The sequence below is a fragment of the Zophobas morio genome, unplaced genomic scaffold, assembly GCF_036711695.1.
Source record: "Zophobas morio isolate AGI-343-1 ecotype UQ-CSIRO unplaced genomic scaffold, CSIRO_AGI_Zmor_V1 ptg000036l, whole genome shotgun sequence".
NCBI classification, from domain to species: domain Eukaryota; kingdom Metazoa; phylum Arthropoda; class Insecta; order Coleoptera; family Tenebrionidae; genus Zophobas; species Zophobas morio.
The window spans coordinates 4,934-17,628 of record NW_026972141.1 but is presented as its reverse complement, the minus strand read 5'-3'; the positions used below and the strand labels follow the sequence as shown (position 1 = coordinate 17,628).

General features: G+C 35.3%; 2 long non-coding RNA genes across 2 annotated transcripts; both read right to left on the bottom strand.

The window, feature by feature from the left end:
• Positions 1-9,994: 9,994 nt before the first annotated feature.
• Positions 9,995-10,554, bottom strand: LOC135139848 (uncharacterized). The gene is made up of 3 exons (XR_010282208.1): positions 10,311-10,554; positions 10,134-10,227; positions 9,995-10,065 (listed from the first exon to the last, which is right to left on the bottom strand). It is a non-coding gene; the product is annotated as an uncharacterized LOC135139848 (long non-coding RNA).
• A 127-nt stretch (positions 10,555-10,681) lies between these two features.
• LOC135139849 (uncharacterized) lies at positions 10,682-11,118 on the bottom strand. Its single transcript, XR_010282209.1, has 3 exons — positions 11,059-11,118; positions 10,822-10,987; positions 10,682-10,746 (listed from the first exon to the last, which is right to left on the bottom strand). It is a non-coding gene; the product is annotated as an uncharacterized LOC135139849 (long non-coding RNA).
• Between the last annotated feature and the right edge of the window lie 1,577 nt (positions 11,119-12,695).

Genomic DNA, 12,695 nt, shown 5'->3' with positions numbered 1-12,695 from the left:
TGAATTTTTAACAGTCAATTTGTTCCACTATATCTGTGGATTCAAACATACTTGATTGTTTCAGCTCAAATTAAAGGAAGCGTAGACTCATAGTGGGTTACTAATCAGCACATGTTTGTTAGTCGTTACATTTAAACTCTCGGTTAAGTATCTAACGTGTCTGGTCAATGTTCATGTTAGAGGTATCCCCAAACAATTGATTGGAAAATACTTTCAAAAGACCTATTCCATTTTTGTTATAGGTTCAATTTCTGACAGGTACCCTTTCCTTCCCACAGATTCCAGAAAGAGTCTATTTTCATGATATGTTAGGCCATAATAATAGCCTTAATTAAAAGAACGCTATGCATTTAACCCACACAGTTGTCTTGATTTTTGTAGATAGCAGAAGCTTCCCTCACTGTGTTAGTAACGCATAAAGCATGCAGGCTACAACATTCCTCGGTTAAATCTTTAAATGGTGGCGTTCAAGCTCACATCGCGCATAGCGAGTCACGCTAGATGAGCGTTCGAGTACAACTTCTATCTTATACAGGTTTTTTCTTACTTCGTTAATTATTTCTGACCTATCTCTAATAGAGTGCTAAAATTTATAAAAGCTAATCAGTATTTTTAAAAGGGTAAAAAAGTATGTTGCCTGTTTTTATTAACGTCTCATTAGTCATTGGCTTATTACTCAGCTAAAGCTTACCGCATTGAGACCTATAATTTTCTTGAGCTAGCCCATTCTGTTACCCTAAGTAAAGGAAATGGATATTAATATAGCAGTCCCTGGGGTTTAATAGCTATTAAAACTATAGGACTAGGGGTTACAGTCGAACTACTTCCGCCATAAAGCTTTTTGTCCTAATCAACTTGCGCAATCTCATTAACAGCTAAATCAAGAACAAGGCAGGAAGTTACAAACTTTCGTCACACAGAGCCGCCAGCCGTAGAGCCTTTTCTCCACTTTAAGTAGTGAAAAACCTGATAAATTGTAATTTAAAAAAGAGTGACAAACTTTAAGGTGTGTAAGAAGGGAGAGGACTGTAGTTTAGGTGGTTATCTTCCTCCTTCGCACTAATGACGGTTCTCCACAAGGTTGAGGGTGGTACTGGATAAATTGATCAGTGAAAAATTAACTAGCTAAATTTGAATCAACAAAGTCAAACGTGGAAATTTAAGGTTTCAGTTTAGATATCTGCCCTGAGCAAAACTCTATGGGGGTTTTAAAGAAGAATCTTTCCTGTTTCCTTTCCTGCATTACTTTTTTGTTGTAAGTGGAAGAGTGCACCTGTAAACTGCGCTTTGGAGGATTAGAAACTAATAATAGTAATTGAAAACTAAAAAAAACAGTTTTAGCTTAGTCGTAGTCAGGCTTTTCTTTAGCGGAGTAGTGGCCTTTTGAAGCTCTCATTATTATTAACAAATGCATATATATGAGTAGAAAAGAGTTTACTCCGAGAACTGGAGAAGCACAAAAAAAAGAATTATTCAATTTTTTTTTGGTGTATAAACTTTTTTTTAATTGATCTACATGAAGGTATAAATATGTGATACAAAATATAAAAATTTCAGGGTTTATCAACGGCGCGGTTTTTAACGCACGAAGTAACGTTTTATTGGGGTGTTGCACAAGGAATATTACTATAATAATTATAAAAAGACCAAAAAAGATAGAACAGAGCCCTGAAGCTAGAAAAAGCGTTTAAATTGTATAAAAATTGAAGACAATTCATGTTTTCCCTTGATCGGGGAGGTGGATGCATAATAATAGAATACATAAGGGCGAGGTTAAGTACGCGACCTAATGACCAAAAAAGAGGGTCGGTGAGAATGGAACCCATGACCTTGTTTTTGCGCGTCAATGCTTTTAATCGCTGAGCTACGACTAACCCTCAGGCCGGGGTCATTAGCCGGTCTTGGGAGCCCATACATTTAGCCAAGGCAGAGCGCGTGCTTATAACGTATTAGAATACATGAGGGCAAGGTTAAATACGCGACCATTAAAGACCAAAAAAGAGAGCCCGCGTTGGTGAGAATCGAACTCACGACCCTTAGTAGGGTGTCAATGCTCTTAATGGCTGAGCTACGACGACAACTTTCGACCCTGGTATGATGATTTTACTTATATTTTTAACCTATTACATATATATTTTTTTTTTAATGACACTTCCTGGGGCTCGACCAAGTCAAAAAACTTCAATTACTAGAGTTCTCAATCAGGGGCGATCGCAGATTTACAAAGTGGATTTCAAACGATAAAGTGAAAACTAGCGCTTACGCGCGGCCCGTGGGCGACGATACAGCGCCTGGGTAGCCTGTCGTAAAGGGCAGTGGCATTTCGTTGAAAGACGACTCCCACAGGTAAAGAGCTTCATTTCGCACAAACCACGGCGCGTTTGTCGTCCCACGCAGCAATTTGTTCTGTCGCACTCTAAATGCCGATGCTATTGCAGCGGAGTCGTAGGCCCAAACAGCAGAAGCGTATGTCATATCCAGTTTCCGTTTGTTTCGCAGAGAGAGCTTGCTCTTTCCGCATAGTAAAGGGTAAAGCGCCCTAGTTGCTGCCTTAACTTTAGCCGTAACATAGTCCACGTGCGTCTGCCAGAGAAATTTGTTGTCTACGATAACCCCCAAGTATTTCGCTTGAAAAAACCGCGAAATCTTCACGTCTTAAAGGATAAGGGCGCCAACTAAGGGACGCGTTTCTTTGTAATTAATAGCACTTTTCTCTTCTTCGCATTTATAGAAAAATTCCAATTATGGCACCAGTCAGCAAGGGCATCAAGATAGCCCTGTAGATACTTGCATAGCAAGACAGGGGACTTCGACGTTGAGTAAATGGTCGTATTATTGGCGTAGAGGGCAATTTGTGTGTGTGGACTTAATGACAAGGGCACATCGCTTGCAAATAAAAGGGGCGAAAGAAGGATTCCCTGAGGAGACTCTGCAGTCAGAGATCCCAACGGGGGTATATCACCCACGCTCACGCTGAAAGACGCGACTATTTAAATATGACATCAGCACGTTGTAAAAGCCATGACAAATGAAGTTTGTGCAGCAGACCTTAATGACAAACTTGATCAACGTTAGGGATCACAGCGCTTAGTGTCTCCTTAACGTTAAAAGCGAGAGTGTTCCAATCAGTTGAGCGGAGGAACTGCTGGGTCGTTGAGTGCCCTTGCCGAATCCAAACTAAAACTCCGGTAAGCTTTCCCGAGCGTCAGCGACCTCTTTAAGATGGCGCAGTAAAACGGCCTCACCCACTTTGCCGGCCGCTGACAGGAGACTGATAGATCGGTGCTTGTTAGTTGCTAAGTATCGTTGGCAGCATCAGAATGGTCACCGTCTTCCGTCGGATCGGAGAGGCGCCATCGCATATTTAACTAGGAGGTACAGGTAATGCACCCCTGTTAACGGCATTTCCTTCAGCATCTCATTAGTGAGGCCATCGGGGCCAGGCTCTTTTCTTGTGGGTATGCTTCGACAATTGCTTGAACTTCTCCAATATTAACTAGTTTTAAGTGGTAGGTAGACTTTGGGAAGCTCAGAAAAGGGAGCGCGTCATTAACAGATAAGTGAGCAGCTGGCACGTTTTCGGTAGCGAAGAGATTAGCGGAAAGCATTGCTTTGCCTCCATAATGCCCGGCCACTATATTTCCTTTGCGAAGGGGTGGTAGTGGTGAAAGTCTCCTATTTTGATCATTCTAAATAATTATTATGAGGAGCGGTTGTGGCTGCCTGATTCTAATATATGGTGCAGGTTGACCTCTTATTTATTGTTAAAATGGACCAGTAGTAACTTCTTTTTTATGCACCTGCGCAGTTGATTAAGCGCAAGTTTGTCTTCAACGCTCCGTGACCACGTGGTCAAATTTATAAGACCTCGACGTTGGCAGATAAGTACCTTTATTTGGTCAGACAGGTGGCTGGGGCTGTACGTTACTTCACGAGTTGTCAGTGCGCTTTCAAATAAGGCAACGGCATCCTCCAGAAGGGCGAATGTAGACAATACTGCCCTACAAGGCAAGGGAGAGGTTTCTAAAAACTCGGCATGCTTGTTCCAGTTGGTAAAAAAGCGGTTGATAGCCCTCGGTAGGCCCTTCTCGTAGCCTAGCCCGAGAATAACTAAAAGGTGATCGGAGGAAAGCTCGTGGATCTTCAATTGCCCTTAAGAAATGTATATTGTTTAGTATGACGATATCCAATATGCTCATTGTGCCTGTAGTCGCCTAGTGTGTTGGTTGCTGGGGGCCTAGTATACACAGCCCATGCTCATCAGCATACGCCTCAAGGATGTGACCATTCGATTATCGACCGGGCTGTTCCATGAAGGGTGCTTTCAATTGAGATCCCCTCACAAAATAGCGGAAGAGTCACTCGCAAGGCCAGCGCTTAGTAGATTAAAATATATCTTTCGTAATTCGACTTCCAGTCAAAAAAGGCTTACAAAGTCCAAGTGTATAATATGTGTGTTTATTATCAAAAAAAAAAAATTAAACCTATTAAAAGTGAACTTTTTAAAGCTTTAAGTTATATCTATGTTTATAGTGTAAGTGGTTTTAGTAAAGACTATATAAAAAACGAGAAGTACATCCACCCACATACACTTAACATATGTACATGTATTTGTATCGCCTTTGGTTCTCCGAAAATGCTATACCTGCTTATGTTCTACTTCAATTTTTAGCATAAAGGGTACTAATAAATATCGTTAAAGATTTTATTAACAGTACGAAAAAAGTTAATGCTCACTTTTAAACGAAATTAGGTGGCAAATACACAAATGTTATAGTAGTTAAATTATTAGGAAATATGGTCAAAGCGTAGTCAAACATTAAATCACCTGATGCTAAGTAACTGGCTTCCTGGGAAGCTTATTGAATTAAAATTGAAGTCGAGTGATAATATCTTAACAGTTTGACTTTTCCAATGCGTACATTAACGCAGGCATAGATCTAGAATTACTAGTTGAAATACCCATTGGTATTACCTATTTGTAAACAAAGCTGCATACCTAGCAAACTAGTGTCAACGAAATTAAGAAAGAAAAAACTTAATGAAGCTATTATAATGCCTTGTGTGCTCTATAGTAAAATTTCCGTCCTTAACTGTATTGTCATTTTTTACCTAAAAAATTTTCGAATTTGGTCAAATGATCTCGAAAGAACAAGAGAGAACCATGAAAGCAATTAATTTTCATTTTAAAGAGATTATAAGTAGACTCTTTAACGGTTTTTTAGCATCAAAGATAATGAAACAGCCTTTGCTTAGGGGAATATGATTATAAAATTACTTAAAGACTATAGATTGCTAAACTCCATGCCTTCTGTACATTAAATTACGAATAAAAAGTTCTTTTAAAGCTTAATAGCATCCACAGCAAAAACCCTTGCAATGAACTAATTGGGTTGCTTCGGTAACTCGAAACCCAGTATAACTGTCGTAAACAAGTGACTCAATATTTAAGCAGACAGCCCTTAACAAAAGAGATTGGAACGCAGTCAAACAGATATATAAATAATTACTTGGTACGAAATTTTTAATACAAAGGATCAGAAGATCTGAAAAGCTAGACATAGCAATATACTCAGATGTAAGTTACGCATATAAATATAACATGAAAGGTGGTACGAAAATTGTTATTTGTACAAAGGAATGCTTTATAATAATTTGGGACTCAGATAAATAATTTTAAATACTTGAGATCTCAAACAGGAGTAATCGCAGACAAACTACACACTAATCTCGGACGAGTGACAATTCTTCATATAGTTCATCTGTGTTAATCTAGCTTCTTCTTCGCATAGTCAAAGTTAAACTGTAGAGACTATACCTAGGATGATAGCAGCAAATAAAATAGGTTTACTGAATTATCTTTACACTCTCCCCTAAAAGCTATGGTCGAGTTAAGTTGTTTACACTCTACCTAAACTAACTTAATGCGACGTCATGCAATTCATTAACAAGGCTACTGCGTGCTTGTAAGCTAAAGGAGACATTTTAATTGGTTAAGGGGAAGTCAGTAAATTAGTTTCCTTAAAGTAAAGTCCAAGAAATACCTACGAAAATTATAACAAGAGCTTTAAGCGCGTCACGTGGATGGCGATGACGTGCCGTGCCATGGCGCCTATAAGTTATCTAGCTTGCAGCAATAAGATTAGAATACCAGTCTAGCTGGGCATAAAGATCAAGGGAATTGTGCTGGAAGACAACGGTCGATGGGTCTTGCTGGGGGTTCCGAAGGTGAGCTTCATTTCGCACAAACCACGGTTCATAAGTCTTCATGCGTAGCAACTTATTTTGCCGTAATTAAAGCGCGGACGCTCGTTGCTTTGGGGTCGTAGATTCAAGAATCAGAAGGCCCATGTTATTATTACCTAAATCCACAGCATACACAATCATCGTTTATTGCGCAACGAGCGTTTGTACTTACTGCAAGATAAAGGGTGCAAGTAAACAGTCCCATCTCCATAGTTAAAAATTTAAAAGAATTTTTAGTAATACCGAGTGGTTAGTTGACGTTTGAAGCTCTTAAGGACCCTTATAATATTACGCTATCAAAGATCATGCTTCATTATCAAAATAAAAAAGTTTATAGCTATTATGCAATCCTGAAATTCTTGAGAGGTGTTATAAAACTTGCCAGCGTACTGCAATAACCTTATGACAGGAAGCGCAAAATGACTACACTTTCATCTGGCTGCGTGCTTCAAACGTGTCTTTTTTTTTTTAAAAATTCAGAAGTTCTAAAGCCTTTATTAAAGGAAATTTAAGTAGATGGTGAAACCATCTGTTTTTTATATTTCGAATCTCTACATACCAGTATTCTTATAAAAAGAGTGTAAAACTCTCTGTAAAAAGTAAAAATTGAATACAAATTTTATATGCATGTTAATGTGAAAAATATCTTGATTTTTAGAGGCAAATTCTATCGGCAGTTACAGGGTTCTTATGGGAAACATTGCCGCATCAGCTTCGATACTTTATTAAGCATATTATGGGAAAATAACTTAAATTTAGTCCATAAATTAAGTTTTACAAAAGTTATAGGGATGATATATTTACTTATATGAAATACAACAATGTTGTCTATATAATAGCCTCTGTTACCACCTCTCTCAAAGTACTGCGCTAAACTTAACGCTAGATATAAATCAAGTAAATTTTATTTCCTTTTTAAATTTTTGTTTTTAAAAAAAGAGTTTTATACAATTTGCATAATCAATTAAATGGGACTCAATATTTGTATACAGTCAGGGACAGTGCTCATCTTCTGAGTACTTTTAGTTTTATTGCGGGTCTATCCTATAGGTATAAACTTCGTTGTATGCACCGGAACGGCTTCTCAAGAAAATATCTCAACTCCAGTAATCATTATGTTAGCTAATATATTAGACGTTTCGAAAGTGGTGGAGTTTTAACTTAAGTAAATCACGTACTCAGTTGATGCAGTACGTTATAATATGTGCCTGGCTAATTGTGAAATATTTTTTTACTCTCTCTAAAGATATATATTTCCTTTCTCTACGGTAAAATAACCTTACTGTGCCTCCTCTTTTTCTTCGTCAAAGAGTAACTTTTTCATGTCAGCAATGGTGTAGCTTTATACGAACTATTTAACTGGTTAGCAGAGAGTGCCTTTTTATTTTAAAAATTGCCTTAGCAGTAACAAAAATTATAATTATTATAAGCTTCTGAGTCTTAAAAGTAGACTAGTTTAACTTCATCAGTATAGTTAACCAAAAAGTGCACCTCTCACAGGTACTAACCACAAAGTTTCAACTCTAAGTGTCAACAAAATGCTGGCTTTTAGAATCATAGAAGGAAACCTTTAAAAGTGGTATATCATTGTTAGGTGACACGTGACCAATCTACCGAGGGGTACAAACTACAAAAAAGTTGAGGTCAGCTAATCCTTATACCGCTTTGGTCGTGGTAGGGAATTTTAAGGTTTAGTGAGGTGAGACTTTATTAATTTTACTAATCTATTAAATATCTTTATAGGTTTTTTTAGGACAAGGAAAGTCTTTTTCAATTGAAGCGCCTAAAGCTTAAGATAAAGTAAAATTCAAAGCATCTTACTACAGACTAAGAAAGTTGTGGTTAATTCTTATCAGTGAACCTGTTCGAGAGCTCAATGGTTATAACTACCTAAGAAAATGTAAACTAAATTAATTTAATGCTCTTATGAACATGCTTTAATTAAAAATTAATTGCTCCTTTTTTAAAAGATAGTAGGAAACATACGTTTTTGTAAAATTACGGTGACAGCAGACGTTTGGCAGTATATAAAAAGGAGTTCAAAACTGCAGCAAGAGAAAATTAAATAATAATAATTATTATTTTATTAATGAATAGCTTTGCACCTGCACCAGAGTTAAAGTACTTTGGAGGGCACTCCTTCACAGCTTTTGTATATTATTTTGTTAATCTAAACAGCTATGGGAAGTCGGGAATGCAAACGGGCCCTTTGAGGGATTGAAAATTAAGTTATCTTTTATCACTTATTAATCCATTTTTTCAGAAATCCTCTCAAAACGGTCTAAGATTCTTTTATTCGTGATTTAAAATGGTTTTTTCCTTATGACGTGCTTATGGCTCATAACGTCAAGTTCTTTTCAGTTTCCTCTGTCACGTGCTTTTAATAATGCCTATTATGCGAAATAAACTCACACTTTTATTAATTTACGACTTAAAATTAAATTTGTAACATATATTTATATGCTTTGTTTCTTTTTTTTTATTACAGTGAGTAAAAAAAAAGGAAGTAGTCACTTTGAACAAGTGGTTCAGACTCGGCATCCTCTTGAATTCTTTTTAAAAAGTACGGATAAAAATATGCAACGTGCAAAGAATATTCAGGAGTTATAAAATTGAGTGCTAGATCGACAAAGGATTGCATACTTATTTTAGAACCGATAATAAGAACGATTTAAAATTTACAAAGTAACACTTTCCAGTAGTATTAAAAAGGGACCGAACCTGACGTAGATCCCGACGACAATTTTGATGAGTCGACATCACTCTTTCAACCAAAAGAAAGGAAATTTGAGGATTATTTTTTATCTTAAAGAACGAAAGCACTGAGATGATACTGCGAATGGTTGCATTAGATGGTTTTCTATTAAAATCTTTTATTACTTCGATGGATCTAAGATAGTTATACGATTAATCGGGACGTAGTTTACCGGATTTAGTTCGCACTGCTAGAACTACCGTAATGAATTGGAAATTTGTTAAAAATGAATAATTGAGAAATTCTTGCAATGCATCGCCAAAATTACAGGTAATCTCCCCCCCCCCCCCCTTTTTTTTTTTTTAATTTAACTTGTATTATTAACATCTTTCTTATCACATATTTTTATTAAAGTTAGACGAATGAACCTCCAAAAGAAACCTACGCTACTTAAATGTAAACGTTCATTGCTGTAGCAGAAATTCAGTTCATTTACAACTTAGTACTCTCTCGGATGAAAGGGGAAAAGTCTGCCGAGGATATTTTTGTAAAATAGATCAAAGTTATTTAATTTGCCTTTCGAAAAAGGTATAGTAGCCTTTTGTAATGAAGGTGCTAGTGTAATGATAAGAATGGTGAAAGGTTAAATGTAGAGCTAGGTTTTGGTTAGTTAAAGTTTCAAAGTCTTTAAGTAATTTACTTTGCTTAAATAAATGTTTGTGTCTTTCTTATGGAACAGCAGCTGTGTTATCTTTAAGGCCTTCCGATTAGAGTCTTAGATGTTCTTTACAAAAGAAATAAGAAAAGGATAAAGTGGGAGAAGAAATTGAAACTGAGACTGAAGGCAAAAAGAAGGTTTCTCCGTCGAATGAATCAGGCGACGCACCATTCACCGAAGTTAAAAACAAAGTTTTTTAATGGAATTAGTAGATTATAAAGTAATAATTAATAAAGTTTATAAAGTTGTAAAGTTGATCAGAAAACCTTTTTTAATAATTGAGATTTATTTGCAAAATAATATAAAAGATCAGTTTAGAGGAGAATTGTTTAAAATTGGATTGTAAGACAAGATGGAGTAGTCTATACATAAGGTAGAAAGTAGAAAGATTTTTAAAGCTAAAGACCTGTGTTACAGTAACATTGTTAGGGTTGCATGCGGAAATAAGTTATTGTGAATCGTAATGGCAATTACACCAAGATATCCATAGCGCACTCTTGAGACTCTCAAAGCAGCCGTCGAGGTTCTCGGCAGGTGAAGCGCAAATTTAATAACAGCCGAAACCACCCTGTAATTTTTGTTAAGAAAATTGTATCAACTAAAGAATAAATTGAGTAGTGGATTATCTACAGCGATAAAAAAAAGAATAACTGAACGAAGAATTGTACTGGCATCGGTCTTGATTTTTCTTGATAATCTGAGGGCGTTCGAAAGAAAATCTCTTCCTCCTAAGGTTTTTACTTGTTAATTGCAAAATTTTATTTGGAAAACAATAGAAAATTTTGTTAGAGGTTTAAGCCGTGAGGATGAACGTCAACCAATGCTGAGGATAAAGACAGGAAAAATATTGACGAAATTCCCAAATGGAGAATTTGTCGATCAGGGAACAGCTTGATATGGCTATTAACAATTAAACCAGAAATTAAAAGCGATCCCGAATATTAGGATGCAGTTATAAAGGAAATAATATTAAGGGAGCAAGGTCCCCAAAGAGTGAAAAATTAGAGATGGTGCACCAGTACCTTCTTACAATTCCACCGTCAAGCAACTTTTGTACGGAATTAAGGTGTCATATGAATAACGACATCTTAGACATAATAGTTTTTTTGAAATACCATTTTCGAAATCATTAATTTAAGCAACGAAAAAAAAAATAATTAACCTTTCAATTTTTTTTTCAATTTTTTTTTTTATTATTTTTTAAAATTTTTCTTGAAGGTTTCTAAAATGTTGCTACCTTGTAAGGTATGGAAAGCGTCTAAGTAGAACTGGACTTTTTCAGCTAGAAAATATTTTCCTCTTGCAGGTACGCATAGTATTAAGAGAACCTTTAGATTAGCAAAATTGAAGTTAATTTTTTATGCCTGTCAGTGACAGGCTGAACAAAAACTAGCAAAACCAAAAATTTTTGTTGGTTTCTGTGATCCCGCGGGATTGCTTTCCCTAGTGGTAATTTTTTTTGTTTCTATACAGATAGAAAGTAATTAAAAAATATGAGGCTGTTTTTTTTTTGAATAAATAATTTTTTCTAGCTTAAATAGAAGCAGAATTAATGAAGGCCATATGGAACCAGAGATTTTTTAAAATAAACTTAATAAATTTTGTTCTGGATTATAAAAAAAATTGTCTTTAGGTTATCAAAAGAAGTATTTTTTACTTTTAAATATTATAAAATGTATTATTTACTCTTGAAAACTTACTTTGGAGCGTAGATGAGCCTTAAGAATTTTGTTTGAAGATATTAAGAGGCTGCAGAAGAGGAAGTATTGATATTAACTTTCCTCGATCGCTACTGGTTAATTTACTACTAGTTGGCTTAATAGTAGGTGCTTTAATATTAGTTAATTTACTAGTGGTTAGTTTACTACTAGTTGTTTTTATTTTGGTTTTGCGAGTTATTTTCTCTATAATAAGATAAAGTGAAAAACCTTATATAAAAAAAATTATGATATGGTTAAAAAAATAAAAGTTAGTATTAAAAAGAACATACTAAAGCGTTAAAAAGTTATAAGTGTATGGACTCCAGTACTCTTTGGTCTGTTTGAGTATGGTGGATAAAATTTAAAATAAATTTTTTTTTTTTTACTTTTCTTAGAGTCTAAAGTTGAAGGCCAGTAAGGAAGAAAGGAGCCAAATGAAAACATGCTCGTTTGTTTGACAAGTTATTATAAAATAAAATAAAACAAAAGTCGCAAGCCGGCTTCTTGTTATTCCTCTTCTTAAGGATATTTTAAAAGTTAACACAGTTTAACAAACAAACAAATTAAAATTATTGTAACTCTAATTATTAAATTTATTATATAAACAAAAGAGCGCAGGTTTCAGGATGCTGATACGTTAATAATGGCTGATAGTGAATTATGCGAGCAGCGCGTTTTGGTTGCCTCTCAATTTGCGGGAACGGTTCATTAAATTTATTATATAATGCATTTTTACTTGTATGAAAATATTTATATATTAAATTAAAAACGAAAGTCCATATATATAGCACTAACTAGGTTTATTTAATAACATAATTTATAGAAGTATCATAGAAAGTACTAATCTAGAGCTAATACAGCAACTGAAAAGAGAGCGCTAAGTTCTCTAACCTAATGTAAGTTAGCTAAAGACACAATAATTAGAAGCGAGGCAGAAGCACTTAAGTACTAAAAATAGATTAAAAAAGCATTGTTATAACCTTCAACGCTTGCGCTTCTATAGTTTTGCTTTTCTTGATAGCTTCGGATTAGTTGATTAACACATATTTTTAAAGCCTTCTAGAAAATGCTTTCACAATTTCTTCTAAGCCTAACAACTGTTCTTTTGTATTTTATTCATTCCACCAGGGAGGTATCTGGCAACTTTATGACATTAAAAATTAATAAGGCACTTATTTAAGCTCTAATGATATCTACGTATGGGGAGTTTGAATTAAACATGACGTAGCGCCAAATGCTACCTTTAAGTGATTTTATTATAAAAAGTGTTTATTAATTATTATTATAAAAACTTAACTGGATTTGAAAGAAGAGCTGGGAGTTGCCTTACACGCTG